Genomic DNA, 16,738 nt, shown 5'->3' on the forward strand with positions numbered 1-16,738 from the left:
GGTTCAACAAATTCAAATGCGTATCAATTTAACCCTGTCATTAAAAAAGAATTATATAAAGGGAAGACAGAATAATCTCTTACACATGTGCAAAGGTGGTGAAGACACAATACCACACCTGAACACTTAATTCTAACTTCACTACTTCCTATAACAGGATTCTATAGTATATCAGAAATTGTTTAGAGCAGTAATTCTCAAGGGTGAAAATGAATGAATGCTACATAAATAAGAACGAGGGCTACAAGAAGGGTCCAGTTAAAATATACACCAGGATAGGCCGGGTGCAATGGCTCACATCTGTAATCCTAGCACTTTGGGAGGCCAAGGTGGGCATTTTGGCTGAGCTCAGGAGTTTGAGACCAGCCTGGGCAACATGGTGAAACCCCGTCTCTACTAAAATACGAAAAAAAAAAAAAAAATTAGCAGGGCGTGGCAGGATGCGCTTGTAGTCCTAGCTACTTGGGAGGCTGAGGCAGAAGAACTGCTTGAACCCAGGTGGCGGAGGTTGCAGCAAGCCGAGACAGTCCCACTGCACTCCAGCCTGGCAACAGCACAAGATTCCGTATAAAATATATATGTGTGTGTGTGTGTGTGTGTGTGTGTGTGTATATATATATTCCCGTTATAATTTTCTATTTGGAAAAGGAGGAAAGCTATTTTTTTTATAACATACCACATGAAAGTGGAACTTGATAAAATAATCTCGATTGTTGAGGATCTGTAGGAAAAGTCGAGCTTGTCTTGTCAAGGGAGATGGGGGCTGCAGGCCTGGTCTTTTGGGAGGAGATATCTGAAAAGTGGAAGGGGTATAAGGAAACTTACATTTTCAAAAGAAGGTGTGAGTTGGAAAGGATTGAGAAACAAAGATTTAGATGAAAGCGGAAACAAATTACCTCAGAGGCCATGCCCATTCGTTTATTCATTCATTCAACATTGTTTAAACTGAATAAATATTAATGTACAAGGCACTATGAAAAAGATAAAGTATAAGAAGGTCCTTGACTTTAAGAAACAGAAGAAACAAAAGATGTATACAAATAATACACTGCAAAAATAAGCTTATAAATACCACAGCACAGAGGCTTATAAATGCCACTGTTCTGTGAGTTCAGGGGAGGGTAACCACTTCTTTTTGGAAGAAATGGAAGGATTCATGGGGAATTCATCATTTAAGGTAGATAATAATCAAAAAAAGAAATCAGCCTGGGCAACATAGCAAAATAAAAAAATACAAAACTTAGCCAGGTCTGGTGGCACATGCTTGTAGTCCCAGCTACTCAGGAGGCTGAGGACAGAGGATCACTTGAGCCTGGGAGGTTGAGGCTGCAATGAGCTGTGATCATGCCACCACATGCCGGCCTGGGTGACAAAGGAAGACTCTCTCAAAAAAGAGAGAGAGAGATGTAGAAATATCAAGGCACAAATACAGTAACAACAGCCACCATTTAATGAGCACCTCCTGTGCACACGGCACACTATGGGTGATTTACACATGGCACAACCAATGCGAACAAAAATCCTGCAAAGCAGTTAATGATGCCAACCACTATTTTAGTTGAAGGAAATCATCTCCCAGAGCAGGTAATTTGCCCAAGGTCATATTATAATATAAGGGTCATGATGCTTTTTGGGGAAGGCATTTATACCCCAACTGATATCCCTTGAGATAAGCAGAATGTAAACTAGAAGACTTCCTTAGCCTGCTACAGAATGAATTGTGTCCCCCACTAAAATTCCTACGTCGAAAAGCTAACGTCCAATGTGATTGTATTTGGGACTAGCGTCTATGAAGAGGTAACAAAGGTTAAAAGAGGCCATGAGCATGGGTTCTAATCTGACAGGACTGATGACCTTCTAAGAAGAGACCAGGCTTCTGGTACAGGCATGCACAGGCTCCTGCATCCTCTCTCTCCCCCTGCACATGCTCAGAAAGACCATGTGGGCACACAAAGAGGTAGCTGCCTACAAGCCCAGGAAAGAGACCTCAGAATGAAAACTACCTTGCCAGCACCTTGATCTCGGACTGCCAACCTCCAGAACTGAAAGGGAGAAATTCTGTCTGGCATTTTGTCATGGCAGCATAAACAGACCAACAGAAACCACTGCTATTTTTATGAATTATAACACACAACCTGTAGTTATAAAATAAATAATTCTAAAATAAATCCATGGGATTTATGCCCCTGGTAGCCACACTTCTGTGTAATTCTCTCCTCTTGAGTATGGATAAGACCTGTGACTTGCATCTAACTAAGAAAATATAGCAAAGGAAGAGACTTTGCTGACATAATTAAAGCCCCTCCCTAATCACATGACATTAAGTTAAAACAGTGTCCTGGATGGGCCTGACCTAATCTGGTGAGCCCGTCAAAAGAGGGTCCAGGCCTTCCCAAAAGTTAGAGATTCTCTTTCTGCTGTTGGCATTGAAGAAGCAGGCAGGTATGAATTCTACAGCCACCAGGAAATACATTCTGCCAACAGTCTGAGGCGGCCTTCCCCAGCCAAGCCTCTAGATGAGAATGCAGCCCGGTTGACACCTGGATTGCAGCCTCTGAGACCCCAAGCAGAGGATGGCAGCTAAGCCATGCCTGGACTCCTAACCTCCAGAAACTGACATAATCAATGTGTGTTTTTTTATGCCACTCAATGTATTGTACAGCAACAGCAAACTAATCCACAAGCGAATACAAATAATATGCACTTCATATAGCTCTTCCTCACTCTTGCCCCTCCCACATAAGACCCGCTGCTGTGCAAAATATTGGTGCTGGTGCTCTCACATTCTCACTGATCAGAAGCCTGAAGACACACGATTCCAGAAATTATTGGGGGCTGGTTCCACATCTTTCAGGCCTTGACTCAAGGATCACCTTTCATGTCAAGTTTGTCTTGAAACCACCAGCAAAATAAAAATGATCAAGAGATCAGAGACCCCTGAGGAAACCTGTGTTCTAAAATTTAGAAGGTTTGGTTGCCCTTGTCTGTTTGTCTTCTGGACACCAGAGGCTGTGAAATAGCAAGAGAGTTTACAAACCAAAGGAGAACACCCCTCTTGCTTTACAAGGGAGACAGAACAAGAACAGGAATCCAACACAGCTCCAGGAGCTGAGGCAAGTTCCTCAACTCCCCAGGCCTCAATCCCCTCATCTACAAAGCAGGAGGGCTAGCAGGTGGATCTTTGGTAAATGGCAGCTGCTACCATTTACATTTTTATACCCAGAACCTACCACAATGTATATCTGCAGATAGGATCAGTATGACAAAATATTCTTGAGAGGCCACCCTAAATTCTAACTCAAAAAAACAGCAGAAATGCTAGCAATAATACCAATATAGGAAAATGTATACAAAATAGTGAACTGAAAATAAGTAGTTTAAACCGCAACTATTTAACAGTACACACGTATATGCTGACAAGGAATAGAAATGATTTTCAATAGGTACTTTTCGCCTTCCTATACTTCACATGTAAAGCACATGTGAAGGTCACACATGGGGCCTGCTGCACCTGACGGTCTTCACCTCACTCCTGAATCTGATTCCTCAGCCACATGCTATGCCGATTTCCCAGATGATTGCTTAAATCTTCAAGTTCAGAGCTGCATCTCTTTGTCCTTTGCATGCCACCTGACCACATAACTGTGCCCACCTCCACACAGCTGACTTTACCTAGCCTACCATGCTGAGCCTATGTCAGAGCCAAGGCCAGCTCCACTTTCCGGTGGCCCTCAGCCAGGTGACTTAAGAAGACTTTTGAATTATTTTTGAATGAACCAAGGGAAAGAGAGTCCTTTTTTTTTTTTTTTTTTTTTTTTTTTGAAAAAGGCAAATCTTCACGTGCTCTTGACAGTGGTGGTGGTACAGGAGCTTCAGATCTGCCCACTTATCTCAAACCTACATCTAACCCAGTAATTCTATGTAATGCAATTGATTCACTAGTATCATTTTACAATTCTGATTGCATTTCTCTAAAATCCTGTTTATTAAGTTGCTTCCTTTAAGCATGCATAGTTATTAAGTTGCTTCCAACTAAATCAGGTATCATATGGAAAGATTACACCGCAACAGTGAAAGAGCACTCCAGGGATTATGTTTCATGTAGATCTCAAAATTCAAATAGGCGAGAATTTTACAACTGTAAAATGTCTTCTTAAAAACAAAGTCAGCTTAATTTACACACAGGATTCTGGATCCGTAAAATGTCAATATCCCATTATAACATCCTGTGTACAAAACGACCACATCTTCACACAGCACATAAAGCTAAGGCCAGCAGACTCAATGTGGCTATCATGTGCTGACTTCCTCTTAATCAGGAGGTCAGTCATGGTATGACACTGCTCAGCAGTGCACAGAGCTGAAACAGACTGAGCCTTTATGTGCCTGCTTGAAAGTACAGAATAAGTAACGTAAAGTAGGCCAAAAAAAGACACCCGATACTTTGTAAAATTAGGTTATTGATGTTTTACTTTTAAAAGATTAATAGCAAATCAACAAATCACATTACTAAAATGAATAAAAACCTCCAAAAAGAAACTTCAGTTATTTGCTAAGCCATGTGACTTTGATTAACTTTAATTAGAGTCACACAGATAAAACAAACTCCTGTGTACAAATTTTAAGACATTTCTCCCCAAAGCACAATGAAATAAAAATCCTTAACACTGTTTTTAATCAAGGATTTTAGTGCCTCTAAAAATATTTGTTAAAAGAAGTTTCTCTCCTTTCATCAAGCAAAAGTAAGAGCATTTATATTTTAAAACCAAATGAGCAAATAAAGAATGTGCACAACTAACGAATAAATCCTTATTAAACAATACAAATAATGTTTTTATTTTCAATTTTCATAGTGGCATGCAGATTAGAAAAAGATTTATGGAGAGGTAGTACACTTAAATATATATATATATATTTAATTTCAGTTGAAACTGAAAACAAAACAGGTAAAAAAGAGAATGAAAGAAAAGTATGATTGCAAGGAAATCTGTAGTATGAGGACTGTAAGAGAATTACGAGCATTGACTTTAGCAACAGGGCTGCTCTGGTTCACGGTCAATGTAGGCTGGAGCCCACACTCACAAGAGCACCACGTGACAGGCTGCCAAGAGCGCAATGAAGGCTCCCTTTTTCAAGAGAATTATTTACAAAGTTATAGCCTACATTTGACTAGAATACCTATTGAGTACCATGCCAAAAAAAGAATGAGAACTCTGAAGTATTTTAAGATCAACATTATACCACTACATGTCCTCCTTTCTGTTTTCCCTGTTCTTATTTCTAAGCTAACAAGACAGAACGAAAATAACTTCAGGAAAAATAAAATAAAATCCACCTGATGTCTTCCAAATAGGAAACGCTGTCATCTCGCAATTACTTTTGAAATTTCGGCCGGGCGCGGTGGCTCAAGCCTGTAATCCCAGCACTTTGGGAGGCCGAGACGGGCGGATCACGAGGTCAGGAGATCGAGACCATCCTGGCTAACACCGTGAAACCCCGTCTCTACTAAAAATATAAAAAACTAGCCGGGCGACGTGGCGGGCGCCTGTAGTCCCAGCTACTCCGGAGGCTGAGGCAGGAGAATGGCCTAAACCCGGGAGGCGGAGCTTGCAGTGAGCTGAGATCCGGCCACTGCACCCCAGCCCGGGCTACAGAGCAAGACTCCGTCTCAAAAAAAAAAAAAAAAAAAGAAATTTCAATTACTAAATTCAATTACTTTGAAATATCTACCTCTGCTTCTGCTTTGGGATACAATAGGGTTAAAGTCTCAACACTAACACAGCTTAACAATGAAGAGGTTGTATTTTTTATAGCACACTCATGCTAAGATGTTATGGACAGCGCTCAATGACACGGGAGTCTAGGACTGCATCTGAGGCTGTCAGAAAAGGAAGTCACGCAGGGCTCAGACCCAAAGACCCTATGCTGATCCTTCCGGGCAAATCTTGCCAACTGCCTCAAAAGAGGGTGACCTTCCAAAATGATTCCACAGTCCACAGCAAAAAAAAATTACATTGTGTTTTTTTCTTCTTCTTTTTTTTTTTTTTTTGAGACAGAGTCTCGCTTAGTCGCCCAGGCTGGAGTGCAGTGGCGCGATCTCGGCTCACTGCAAGCTCCGCCTCCCGGGTTCACGCCATTCTCCTGCCTCAGCCTCCCGAGTAGCTGGGACTACAGGCGCCCGCCGCCTCGCCCGGCTAATTTTTTGCATTTTTAGTAGAGACGGGGTTTCACAGTGTTAGCCAGGATGGTCTCGATCTCCTGACCTTGTGATCCGCCCGCCTCGGCCTCCCAAAGTGCTGGGATTACAGGCGTGAGCCACCGCGCCCGGCCCATTGTGTTTTTTTCATTGTTCAGTGACTGTTTCGACAACTGAGAACCTCTCCTGCTCACACACCAAATTTCCCAAAGCAAAAAGCCGAACCACTGTGGTGTGATCCAAGGAACTTTCTGTAAGGAAAAGTTCAGTCAGAGAACACGTACAGTATCATCTTATATACAGATGTTTACATCTATATAATTGTCTATGTTCAAATGCAGTATTTTAAAATATTAAAACCAACTGAAAGACACATTTAACTTAAGAGCATATACTTCTGGGAAGTGGAAACAGTAAATAAGAGTTTAAATATTCAACATACACGTTTTTGCCAGTGTTTGAATCTTTTAAGAATCAAACTATACTAATGCACTACACGTCTGTAATTCTTTTTCAAAAAAAAAAAAAAAACCTTAAGAAAAAAATCTCAAAACTCTAGGTGGGGCAGAAACTAAAGAACTGACAGAGCTCCTAGAACATGAAGAAACTCAATTATATAGTGGGCAGTAAAAATCAAAACAAAACAGAGAACCCTGAGCTTGGTTTCTGCTGTGCAAGCTTCTTGCTTAAGGCGTTTCTGACACCATGTGATCCACCAGCTCCGTTCACCCTGGGCTCTTCCACTCCACAGATCTGAACTTTCTCCCAGCTCCCTGTTAGCTGAGATGCTAGAGAATAAAGAGTTGTGCAAACAAAGATGTTTCATGGGGTGGGGGGTGGTGGGTGCACAAGACTTGGATAGAACTGGAAATGGAAAAACGCACGCTGTCCAGGGGTTGGCAGGCTACGGTCCTCCAGCCGAATCTGGTCCACCGCTTGGTTTCTGTAGGACCCATAAGCTAAGAATATGTTTTACATTTTTAAATGGTTGGGGGAAAGAAATCAAAAGAAGAATATTTTAAGACATGTAAAATTACATTAAATTCAATTTCAGCATCCATAGCTTTTCTGGCATGCAGCCTCCTCCCACGTTCATTTACGGATTGTCTATGGACACTTCAACACTGCCTCAGCGGAGCTGAGTAGTTGAAACAAACATCATCTGGCCCAGAAAACCTGCAATATTTACTATCTGGCCCTTTATAGGAAAACTTTGCCGACCTCCTGATCCAAACGTGTCTCTAAGCTAAAGAATCACCATAACACACCACAGCAACAGTGTGAGGTACAAAAGCTCAGATTTGGGTCACAAAACCTGGTTTGAAATCAAGTCGTGTCCTTAACCAAGTCACTGTGCCTCTGCTTCAGCAAACACAAAACAGGGATATTAACCAAACCTCGCCAGATTACTGTGAGGACAAGATAAGAAAAGCACTTTGGAAATTATTAAATGATCTGTAAAGTAGTATTATTAAGCTAAAGCAAACAATCCCCATTTAAACTTTGGTTGAAAATATGATACAGTAAAGTCTGTGAAATGTGTTTTTAGTTGAAAGGACATGTCGAGAGCAGGAACACCTCCAAACCAGCTCTAAGGAGGTTCTGAAAGCCAGAGGTAGAACCTGTTCTTCAACTGAGTGGCACGGTAAGGCGTGGTGTCCCAACTTGAGAAACTAGAAGAACTTTCCAAAGACCAAAAGCCTTTGCTTTTTTTATTTAAAAACCTTTAAAGGTTTAATGTGCTGAACACGCGTTTGTCATTTATTGAGGACTTGGGCAACGCACCCTTCCAGCAATTCACTTAATTCCCATTTTATGGACAAGGAAACAGAACCTCAACAAGGTTTATGGTTATGATTTTGGGACCCAGCATTAAACCTAATTTAGTGAATGTGACACATTAAAAGTGGCCAATATGGAAATTAGAAATGAGCTTTCTAACTGGAGTGAGGGGGAACTCACATTACAAGGTTTCAAAGCTGAAAAATGTGGCCGGGCACAGTGGTTCACGCCTGTAATCCCAACATATCAGGAGGCCAAGGCAGGAGGATCACTTGAGGCCAGGAGCCTGAGGCTAGTTTAGGCAGCACAGTGAGACTCCATCTCCACAAAAAATTTTAAAAATTAGCTGTTTGTGGCGGTGCACATGTGTGATTCCAGCTCCTCAGGAGGCTGAGGTGTGAGGACCACCTGAGCCCAGGAGTCCGGGCTGTGGGGAGTTACAATGGTGCCACTCAGGAGGCTGAGGCAGGAAGGTCACCTGAGCTGTTTTACCAGGAAGGTGCACCACTGAGGCTGAGGTGGGAGGATCACCTGAGCCCAGGAGTCCGGGCTGTGGGGAGTTATGATGGTGCCACTCAGGAGGCTGCGGGAGGGTCACCTGAGCCCAGGAGTCCGGGCTGCACGATTGTGCCACTCAGGAGGCTGAGGTGGGAGGATCACCTGAGCCCAGGAGTCCGGGCTGCGGGGAATTAGGATGGTGCCACTCAGGAGGCTGAGGTGGGAGGATCACCTGAGCCCAGGAGTCCGGGCTGCGGGGAATTAGGATGGTGCCACTCAGGAGGCTGAGGTGGGAGGATCAATGAGCCCAGGAGTCCGGGCTGCGGGGAATTAGGATGGTGCCACTCAGGAGGCTGAGGTGGGAGGATCAATGAGCCCAGGAGTCCGGGCTGCGGGGAGTTACGATGGTGCCACTCAGGAGGCTGAGGTGGGAGGATCAATGAGCCCAGGAGTCCGGGCTGTGGGGAGTTACGACAGTGCCACTCAGGAGGCTGAGGTGGGAGGATCAATGAGCCCAGGAGTCCGGGCTGCAGGGAGTTACGATGGTGCCACTCAGGAGGCTGAGGTGGGAGGATCAATGAGCCCAGGAGTCCGGGCTGCGGGGAGTTACGATGGTGCCACTGCACTCCAGTGTCTCGGAAAAAAAACAAAATTAAATAAAGAATAAAAAAGTTGCAAAGTATATGTAATTATTTTTCCTATTTTTTCTTCCGTGTATGGAAAGGAAAGAAAATAAAAGCAAAGGTGACATTTAGATAGAAAAAAATTCTTCTTGTAGGCCCTCTGAGAGCAGAGAGAGCATACTCCTATAGGCAAACCAACAGCTACCCTTCCTTGGTGAAGTGTAAACCTACTGGGTTTCCTCAATAATAGTAATGGTAACAATAACAGCCGACACTCGGATAACATCCTATACGCTTTAAACATGAGACCTCATTTAATCCTCAAAATAACTCCAGACCTTAGATATTATCACTATTCCCATTTTACAAAAAAATGAGTGGCAGAGCTGGGGATTGAAACAGACCCCTTTATTCCCAGACCTATCCTGTCTCCTCATTCCCTCACTACACATCCAGCACAGCAGGCTGCAGGTGGAAGCAAAGTGGCTCCACCAGATTTTCCCTAAGATTCAAATCCAAGGAGCCAATACTATACCCCTGAAAAACTAAACTAGGGCTCAACCCAGAAACTCTAACTTGGCCTACTGAGTAAGCTGAGAGAGGCCTGTTCCCACCAGAGCAGTATAAGCAAACAAATGCATAGTAATAAATTAGCAATGATTAGCTAAACATCCAAAGATTAGTAAGTGAAGTACTAAAATTTAGTGAGATGTTTACATTTGTTAAAATCTTGTCCTATTTACATGTCACTTTATAAATACTGGCCATTAGTAATATTGCCTAATCTTTAAATTTTATTTATTTTTTTTATTTTTTTATTTTTTTTTGAGACGGAGTCTGGCTCTGTCGCCCAGGCTGGAGTGCAGTGGCCGGATCTCAGCTCACTGCAAGCTCTGCCTCCCGGGTTCACGCCATTCTCCTGCCTCAGCCTCCCAAGTAGCTGGGACTACAGGTGTCCACCACCTCGCTCGGCTAGTTTTTTGTATTTTTTTTAATAGAGACGGGGTTTCACCGTGTTAACCAGGATGGTCTCGATCTCCTGACCTCATGATCCGCCCGTCTCGGCCTCCCAAAGTGCTGGGATTACAGGCTTGAGCCACCGTGCCCGGCCATTAAATTTTATATTTTAAGGGTGGGGGAAATAGGAACATTAAGACACCTAAAGGGCCAATTTCTTTTTTTTTTTTTTTTTTTTTTTTTTTTTTTGCACCAATCAGATCACATCTCTCTTAGTAATAAAATTCTTCAATGGTTTCTATGACCTACAGAATAAAATGTAATCTTTTCATGATATACCGATACGATTTGGCTGTGTCCCCACTCAAACCTTATCTTGACTTAATAGTGTCCCCATAATCCCCACGTGTTGTGGGACGGACTTGGTGGAAGGTAACTGAATCACGGGGTGGTTTCCTGCAGGCTGTTCTCGTGATTGTGTTAGTTCTCTGTGTTAGTTAGCAGATCTGACTGTTTTATAAAGGGCCTCCCCCTTGCTGGGCACTCTTTCTCTACCCTGCCACCTGTGAAGAGGTGCCTTCCACCATGATTGTAAGTTTCCTGAGGCCTGCCCAGCCATGCAGAACTATGAGTCAATTAAACCTCTTTCCTTTATAAATTACCCAGTCTCAGGTATATCTTGATAGCAGTGTGAGAACGAACTAATACAGTAAATAAAGCTCGCTTTATGATCTGGCCTCTAATTATCAATGTAATCCAAAAATGAGGGGTGCTTTTTTTTTTTTTTTTTTTTTTTTTTTGAGAGGGAGTCTTGCTCTGTCGCCCTGGCTCGTGGGCAGTGGTGCAATCTCAGCTCACTGCAACCGCCGCTTCCGGGTTCAAGTGATTCTCCTGCCTCAGCCTCCCAAGAAGCCGGAACTACAGGTGTGCACCACCACACCCAGCTAATTTTTGTATTTTCTCGTAGAGACGGGGTTTCACCATGCTGTCCAGGCTAGTCTCGAACTCCTGACCCCAAGTGATCAGCCAGTCTCAGCCTCCCAAAGAGCTGGGATTACAGGAGTGAGCCACCATGCCCAGGCTTAAGGGGTGTTCTTTAGAAACATTTTCCATCATACCAGGGAATTCAACATTACAACTATTACCTCTGCCACTCACATTTAATGAACACTTATTTTACATTGGATGTAAAGCTATATGCTTTACATACCTCATCTAATTCAGCTCTCTTAGCAATCATGTTTAAATTAAGTTTCGTCATCCCTATTTGCAGATGAGGAAAACAAGGCTAAGTGTTTCCTAAACATGATGAAAAATGGCCAATTGTTTACCATGTATTGAAAAAAAGGTAATAACAGGCCGGGAGCGGTGGCTCAAGCCTGTAATCCCAGCACTTTGGGAGGCCGAGACGGGCGGATCACGAGGTCAGGAGATCGAGACCATCCTGGCTAATGCGGTGAAACCCCGTCTCTACTAAAAAAAAATACAAAAAAAAACTAGCCGGGCGAGGTGGCGGGCGCCTGTAGTCCCAGCTACTCGGGAGGCTGAGGCAGGAGAATGGCACAAACCCGTGAGGCGGAGCTTGCAGTGAGCTGAGATCTGGCCACTGCACTCCAGCCTGGGCGACAGAGCGAGACTCCGTCTCAAAAAAAAAAAAAAAAAAAAAAAAAAAAAAAAAAAAAGGTAATAACACCCAGAAAAAATCTTATAGGAAAGTCCACCCAAGACAGGATGTGGAATGGGACACTTAAAACTAACCCCAATGTGGGCAGCTGGGGAGGGACAGGAAGAACTAGATCAAAAAAGCAATGTTTTTTTTAAAAAAAGAGAAAAAGATAAAATGAAAGCAAGAAAAAACACACCATGAAAACAAAGATAAAGCATTCACTTGAAGAGAAACAAGCAAAAAATCAAAATGCAAAACAAAAGCAAAGGTAAGTCTAAGTATAAGACAAGTAAGTACAGAGGGTTGAAGATGATGGATGGATAAAGATTTATAGATAGAGACAGACGGCTTAGAGAACGGAACAGAACGGAAAGGAAAGGAAAGGAAGCAGGAAGCAGGAAGCAGAAAAAAGGAAAATATTTTGGTTCTCTCTTAAAAAGGCAAGTAGCAGCCACTACAGTCTTCTACAGTCTTTGCAAGATCTGTTACTCTTCTATACTGAAAAATCACAGGAAATGTACATACATTTCTATTAGACAACATTATAAATGTGGACTGCATTTCATAAATAAAATGTTGGCTCTGAAATCTTCTTTGAAAAGGCTTAATAAATGTACAAGACAACACACACAAAAATTCTATCATCTCTGCATACTAGAGTCAATCTGATAAAAAGAAAACATTGTTGCTTGGAAGTTGTGTAATCAATTTATTATACTCTTTACATATACCTATCACTACAGCAGTAAGTAAAAAAAAACCAAAATAGGTTGAGGGGACAGAAAAAAAAAGTTCATACTCACACATACACCCATCAGAAATAAAAACTACATGGAAAGATGCAAAAGTATAATCAGCTGCATTAGTATAAGGATCATGCTTTATTTCTATTTTCCGTATTTGTAGTTACAATAAAACTGTGAAATATATTGTGTACCTACACAAATACACACAGCTACATACTCATAAACACATATGTACACATATATTCATACATCTCTTTGCTTACGAGATGCTGAAAATACTTAGAAATATAAACAATAACCTTCAACTTATACTTAGCCACAGAAAAACGACGTCAACACATAATCTTTCTCCTTATTTAAAAGCTTTGCACTCTGTATGGCACATCTATTTTGGCCATTCAATGGCCTATATTAGCAATTAAAGCCCCAGTGGGCTAGGACAGCTGTAGCCTTCTAATAGGTGGGGATCTTGAGAAATCCTAACCTAAGAACCTAAATAGAAGCTTCAAAAAGAAAAGTGAAGGAACAGTCAAAAATTTGAAGTGCTCCTTATTAAACCTCTGGCCATTCCTTAAATAAACATCTGATATTTTAAAAGTAAAAAGTATATGATTTAAATATTTTATCATTTTTCAAGTTAAGCATTATTCCAACTACTAAATCCTAAAAAGAAGGGTAAAATATTCCAAGTAAAATGAAACACAATGAATGAATATGAAAGAATATGAGCATAAATAACTAACATCCTTTACATATCATCAAGCTTTCAGAGACACTAAAAATGTATTTTTGCTTCATCTAATGATGATGTGAAGTAAAATGTTTGCAAACAGGAAGTTTATTTCTTCTAATCCATAGCCTACAGGACTTCCTAATTATTCCTCATAGCAACACTGTAATCTAACACTTTCAGAAGGGCTGTGATTTTTCTGACAGAGATAGAGGTCTTCTAGTGTAGACAAGCTGTGAAAAATTGGGTAGGAGAGAAGGAGAAAGGTGCCGTTTACACATTTATCTGCTCGGCTCACACCTTCGATAGAATAGCACCAGCCAGTTAAACATTTGGTACTGCAATAATTTTGTCTCCATGCTTTTGACAATTTGTTTCACGCCTCATTGGCTATGAAGAGTTAAAACATTTTAGTCAATCTTGAGAAAGCAATTCGATTTTTTTTCCACACCAAAATGCACAATCCATTTCAACTACCAGGCCACAGGTTAAAGTTCAAACTGCAACACAGAGAGAAATCAAGGACTTTCCTTCAAACATCATGGAAGAAAAAAAAACCACTAAACTTACATTTATTTTCAGTGGATATAAAACAAAATGAAGTAAAACAGCCTTCCACATGTTTGGTTCCAAACAGCCTTTTCTCTACTATTAAAAAAAAGCAAAAACCAGACCCCTCCCTGCTCTTACCATCCTTAGACAACACGGCAGAGCCTGAATAGATGCTTCAAGCAGAGGTAGAAATCTTTCCTTATTTATAATGTTGTTTTATTATTTTTTGGTATTATTATTATTTGGTTTTTCATTATTTTTAAAGTTTAGATCACTGCAATACATTTGTACTATCAAAGATAGTTTCAAAAACAATGATTAGGCCAGGCGCGGTGGCTCACGTCTGTAATCCCAGCACTTTGGGAGGCCGAGGCGGGTGGATCACGAGGTCAGGAGTTCCAGACCAGCCTGGCGAAGATGGTGAAACCCTGTCCCTACTAAAAATACAAAAAAATTAGCCAGACACGGTGGCGGATGCCTATAATCCCAGCTACTCATATTCTCTGCTGAGGCAGAGAATTGCTTGAACCCGGGAGGCACTGGTTGCAGTGAGCTGAGATTGAGCCACTGCACTCCAGCCTGGGCGACTCAAAAAAAAAAAAAAAAAAAAAAAAGATTATTCAAGATCCTACCCTACTGATAGCCATCCAAAATTCAAGTAGTTCACATTCTGCACTTGCTAAGAGTCAGGCACAGTACTAGTAGGTTTAAATTGTTAGAAATACTACAAGATGCAACTCAAGAGTCTCTAGAACACTGTCCCAGAGAGCTTTCTACAGTGATGAGAATGTTCTAGATCTATTGTGCAACTTACGACAGAGAGCTACTGACAACAGATTGCACTGCTGAGCACATACAATGTGGCTAATGCCACTGCAGACATTAATTTTATTTAATTAATTTTTTTTATTAAGAGACAGGGTCTTTCTCTATCTCCCAGGCCAGAGCGCAGTGGCTCACTGCAACCTTGAACTCCAAGCTCAGGTGATCCTCCACCTCAGCCTCCCAGGCAGCTGGGACTACAGGCACACACCACTATGCCTGGCTAATTTTTTAATTTTTTGTAGAGACGGGGTCTTGCCATGTTGCCCAAGCTGGTCTCAAACTCCTGGGCACAAGTGATGCTCCCGCCTCAGCCTCCCAAAACGCTGAGATTATAGGTATGAGCCACCATGCCCAGCCTAATTTTAATTTATTTTTATTTCCTTTTTTTTTTTTTTTTTGAGATGCAGTATTGCTCTGTCACCCAGGTTGAAGTGCAGTGGTGTAATCTCAGGTCACTGCAAACTTCACCTCCCGGGTTCAAGAGATTCTCCTGATTCAACCTCCCGAATAGCTGGGATTACAGGTGCCTGCCATCAAGCCCGGCTAATTTTTGCATTTTTAGTAGAGATGGGGTTTTACCATGTTGGCCAGGCTGGTCTTGAACTCCTGACCTTAGGTGATCCACCAGCTTTGGCCTCCCAAAGTGTGGGATTACAGGGGTGACCCACCACGCTCAGCCTAATTTTAATTAATTTTAATTTAAACAGCCACGTAAGGCTGATGGCTGCCATACTGGACAGAGCCATTTCAGCGTATACTTTTAACGCTGAAAAGGTTTTTTGTTGGAAAAAGGTTCTTCAGACCCAGGAAATGCATCCTGATTCTGAGTTTTCTCTTTAGGAAGGGGGAAATGTAATGAAAACTAACCAAGTACAAAGATCCCCCTTTACATTCTCATCAAAAGAAGAAATATGCTTCAGTTCAAATCTGCTTTGTAACTGGTGGGACAGGAGGGACATTTATAACAAAAGTGCTTGCCATGGCAGGGGTAGGGGTGGGGGTTCCCGGTGGGCACCTTAGAGCCATGTCACCTAGGACCCCGAAAACAAGAAAACAACTCTTGTTTCACCTGCTGGCTGGGAGTCTTATTACTGTGCAACTTCTTCAATGATTCAGTTTCACAGATCTCCCTAACCAAATGGTATCTTCTTGGTGGGAAAGGAAGATCTTTCTTCATCAACTTTTCCACTATCTTCAGAGAATATCAAATGATTTGAGGCCGGGTGTGGTGGCTCATACCTGTAATCTTCACACTTTGGGAAGCTGAGACGGGCAATCACTTGAGGTCAGGAGTCCGACACCAGCCTTGCCAACATGTGAAACCCCATCTGTACTAAAAATACAAATATTACCCAGGCATGGTAGTGCACATCTGTAGTCCCTGCTACAAGGGAGGCTGAGACAGCAGAATCGCTTGAACCTGGGAGGCGGAGGTTGCAGTGAGGAGATCGTGCCACTGCACTCCAGCCTGTGTAACAGAGCAAGACTCCATGTCAAAAAAAAAAGAATATCAAATGATGTGAATGCAAGCAAGCAATAAAAAAATCTATTAGGCCGGGCGCGGTGGCTCACGCCTGTAATCCCAGCACTTTGGGAGGCCGAGGCGGGCGGATCACAAGGTGAGACCACGGTCCCCGTCTCTACTAAAAAAAAAAAAAAATTAGCCGGGCGCGGTTGTGGGCGCCTGTAGTCCCAGCTACTCGGGAAGGCAAGAGAATGGCGAACCCGGGAGGCGGAGCTTGCAGTGAAGATGCAAGCAAGCAATAAAAAAAAAAGGAAAAAAAAAAAAAAAAAAAAAAAATTCTATTATAACAACACCTTTCACAATGTAAATTCAGACCACTTGTCCAACTCCACTCATTCCAGTCCCTCCTGAGAGGCAATACAGCATATATGAAAAGGCAATGGAGTCAGAATGCCTGGGTGCAAACTGCACCTATGCCACTCGCTAGATGTGTGCCTAAAATGAGTACCTATGCCACTCGCTAGATGTGTGCCTAAAATGAGTACAGCAGTAGAACCTACCTCACAGAAAATGCATATAGAGTTCTTAGCACAACGCTTGAGACCTAGAAATTGTTTTGACAAATTATTTTATATTATTAATTATTCAATACTTAACATTTCACTACAACAGCAAAACAACTGATTTCCCTTTGAGGT

General features: G+C 42.1%; 1 protein-coding gene and 1 long non-coding RNA gene across 9 annotated transcripts in view; one reads left to right on the forward strand and one right to left on the reverse strand.

Moving 5' to 3' along the window:
- The window catches only part of ARID1B (AT-rich interaction domain 1B), a 445,627-nt gene that overhangs the window by 406,013 nt on the left and 22,876 nt on the right, over positions 1–16,738 (reverse strand). The gene's annotated exons all lie outside the window — the stretch shown is intronic.
- On the forward strand, positions 8,606–9,069 carry LOC126952331 (uncharacterized). The gene is made up of 3 exons (XR_007724847.1): positions 8,606–8,695; positions 8,835–8,903; positions 8,973–9,069. It is a non-coding gene; the product is annotated as an uncharacterized LOC126952331 (long non-coding RNA).

The sequence above is a fragment of the Macaca thibetana genome, chromosome 4, assembly GCF_024542745.1.
Source record: "Macaca thibetana thibetana isolate TM-01 chromosome 4, ASM2454274v1, whole genome shotgun sequence".
NCBI classification, from domain to species: Eukaryota; Metazoa; Chordata; class Mammalia; order Primates; family Cercopithecidae; genus Macaca; species Macaca thibetana.